Here is a 3,413-nt window from a genome sequence, read left to right on the forward strand (position 1 = left end):
GGAACTTGCCGCTCCGTCTTGACAGTCAGGAAGTCCGCCCGGAACAAATACCATGACGCACACAGCACATTATCAGGGGGCCCTCTGGAATCGTCCTACCCCCAAGCAGCGCCCCTGGTTTGGTCTACCCAGGTGAATCCCAGGGGGTAAATCTATTTACTGCACACATGATTAAACACGGCCATCCTCATGGTCAGCTTCAACAAATCCACAACAAATCCAATGAAAATCGGCTGCAGATGACATTGGTTTGAATGTGGCTCCCGGTTTGTTTGACTGTGGTATTGTTTGAGACACATCAACTGAAAACAAAGATAAAAAATCACACCATCCAATCCCATACCATCTGAATCCTCCGGGCTCTGAAGAAGGATAGGCACTGCTCTTTACTCATGGCCTGCCTTCACCCGGGCCTTCATGAGCCGATTAACAATAACCGTTGGTTTAGAAATAAACACCATCTGGAGGACAGCCACGGCCCTCTGCTGACATAATTAGATGTTGCGATGACATGAGTGGTGAAATTTCCTCTACATGAGTGTCATGTTTTTATATAACATCTCTGGCTGAAAACCCCATTTTACAGGTCAACCGTTACTATCAAAAGCTATTTTACAGTTACAGGTGACAGCTTGATTAGATCAGAATATAGAATACAGGTTCTGTGCATATTGCAGATTACCGTTAAGTAGAAGTAAAATTTCATTTGAATGCATAGTGAGTTCTTGGACCAGACAAGGAAGCGAGGATTTTAAACAGTGCTCAGGCAGGTCTGGCCTTCTTAGGGGAGTATTACTACATTTTTCCTTTGTAGACTATTGCCTGGATTGAGTGAAAACTGAATTGATTGTCAACAAACCCTTATCAACTATTTGAATTGTCATATCTGACAAATGACAGACATTTAGCTGTGAAGTCATGCATTTTAAGTATTGCTTGTCCCTGTGATGACCCTTCCTGTGCTTTGCTCTCAGAGGAAATGACTGGGTAAGCATCCTCTATCACAGAGTCAATTTGTCTTCCTTCCAGTGAAAACACACTATGTTTCTTAAACTTTGCCTAGGCTTTGGTTGAAGTTGCTGTGTTCATGATTCTTTTGTGACTGCTGGCAAGGTGGTTTTACATTCTGATGGCTATTGACAAAATCGATGCTTGGGGAATAAATGCCTCTGAAATGAGTAACTGAATTAAATTTCAACACAACCTATCCATGTTGATCACTCAGGAAACTCCCAAACAGGCAGGTAGACTTCACCGTCTGCCAATCAGTATTTTATGTGATTTTGTATCACACACCACACTGATGGTGAGAAGGGAAATAATTGATGATGGCATTGGTTCAAAAGAAATTTTCACTAACTTCACTGGCAGCGTACAATACATACAAATTGAATAAGCTTATTTCATAGCCTGGGTTGAATTGGAGTATTGCCAGACAGATCTGCTGAGCAAATTCAAACTTCTCAGGTTCATCTTAGGTCACCAGGGCTACCTCTGTGAAGCACTACAATATTTTTGTGACCATTCTCTACCATCTATGCACTACAGAGTATGCATGGTCAATTATATGACACTTTGACTTCAGTGATCTCTGGATTTAGCAACTTTTTAATCTTATGATAGTTCTTAGGTTTTAGGTAAAACAAAAAACTCAATGTTGGTACTGATATGATTTATTACAGTGACTGTACTGTTGTCCCCACCTTGTTTTTGCTCTCCAAACCAAGAATAATTTGCATGAAGGACAGGCATTATACTTGTAGAACAACAAGGTAGTGCAGCTCTAGAAACGAGGCAAAGTATTGTGTGAGTTGGCAGAGGGCCCCCTACTTGGCCACATTGTCAGTGACATCATGTCAGTTCAGGGGAGTACAGAACTACACATCCCACCCAAGATGCACTTAAGCTGTCCCAAAAAATAATTAATGAAGTTTGTCAAAGTCTTCCAGAGGCCCTCCAACCATTCCTTTCATTAAATATCATTAAAGTTGTAGGCTATGCCCAATCAACATGGCAGAGGGTTAACAATCATTAAGTGCTTCGTTCGCTGTGGTGTCTTTAATGCTCATGACCCGTGACAATGAAAGGAACCTCTTGGAGATGTGACACTGTTTCATGGAGACCAAATTAAAGATGTGCTCAATTTGCATTAATTACCACACACTAAGAAAAGCAGCCGTATGCATTCCCCAAAGTAAACAAATATTAAATAAGACCTGAATTACAGGACATACTGTATCCTGAATATCCTGGAAGGCAACTATTATGCGAGCAGAAATAGGCTGCTTTGCTCAGTTCAGTGTTTACGCTTAGTGGATGCATTTTTAGAATTGTGATGACTTTTCCTGACCAGTTTCACGAAATTGAGAAGTAGATAATTGCTGTTTTTTCCTATTCAGTGTAATTTCATATTTAATCATTGTTGTGATAACATCAGGGTTTGTTGGTCTCTTATTACCCAATAATTATTAAATGACTTGCAAGCTGACTATAATTAGACTATTGATGGATCTCTTTTAAGAATCCAAGGTCATTTTCTGTCAATAGCTTTAATGTGTCAAAAGATGTAGGCCTACTATTATGCATGAACAAATATTACAAAAGACAATGAGTATGAAGCTGTTCTGTTCAGTGAGTAAACTTTACACTGTGATCCCTAAAGAGACAGGCTGCCACCTACTCTTCACCCATATGATTCAGACCTCTTGTGAGAACACTTGCCTGTTTTGCCTGAGGCATCAGGTTTAATCCCAGTGCAGAACTGGTTACTCTCACACACACCCATAAAGCATCTAACCAGTATAAAATAGAAGTCCAGTGTGAAAAAAGGTTATCCAACATGGTGTTGGGGTATACCTTAATACATGTACCGGCGTTACATATTCAGAATACAAATTTATGAGTAACTGTATTCCGTTACAGTTACAATTTAAATAGTTGGTATTTAGAATATAGTCCATGAGCCAGGACCTCAAAATATGGAAACCGTTACCAAAAAAGTGGCAAAGGCTACCATGCCTTTTCTGAAAGCCTGGAATCTCAGCTTTTCAATGATGTATGATGGCCATCTGAAAAGTAGCTGTTTTGAGTTACACATAATGTAAACTAAGGTTGAGAAAATAATGCGTATAAATCAAGCAGAACACTGACATAGCTGAAAATCTATATTGGGCATATTGGAATATTTTATTTTGTTATGTTTGGTATCATTTTAAAGGGGAGACTCCGAGCTTTCATTTAAATCCTGTTGTGAACTTTTTGGATAAGTACAGCCAACCCTGGAGCTCTTCAAACTTTTAATGACACACATTATTTTTCTGCCATTTCCGCCTAAGTCGTCTTTTAATCCTGTGGCACCAGGGAGCATCAGAGAAACCAAATCCAAACACTGAAATACTGGCATGACCCTAAGG

Source organism: Alosa alosa, chromosome 18 (genome assembly GCF_017589495.1).
Source record: "Alosa alosa isolate M-15738 ecotype Scorff River chromosome 18, AALO_Geno_1.1, whole genome shotgun sequence".
NCBI lineage: Eukaryota > Metazoa > Chordata > Actinopteri > Clupeiformes > Clupeidae > Alosa > Alosa alosa.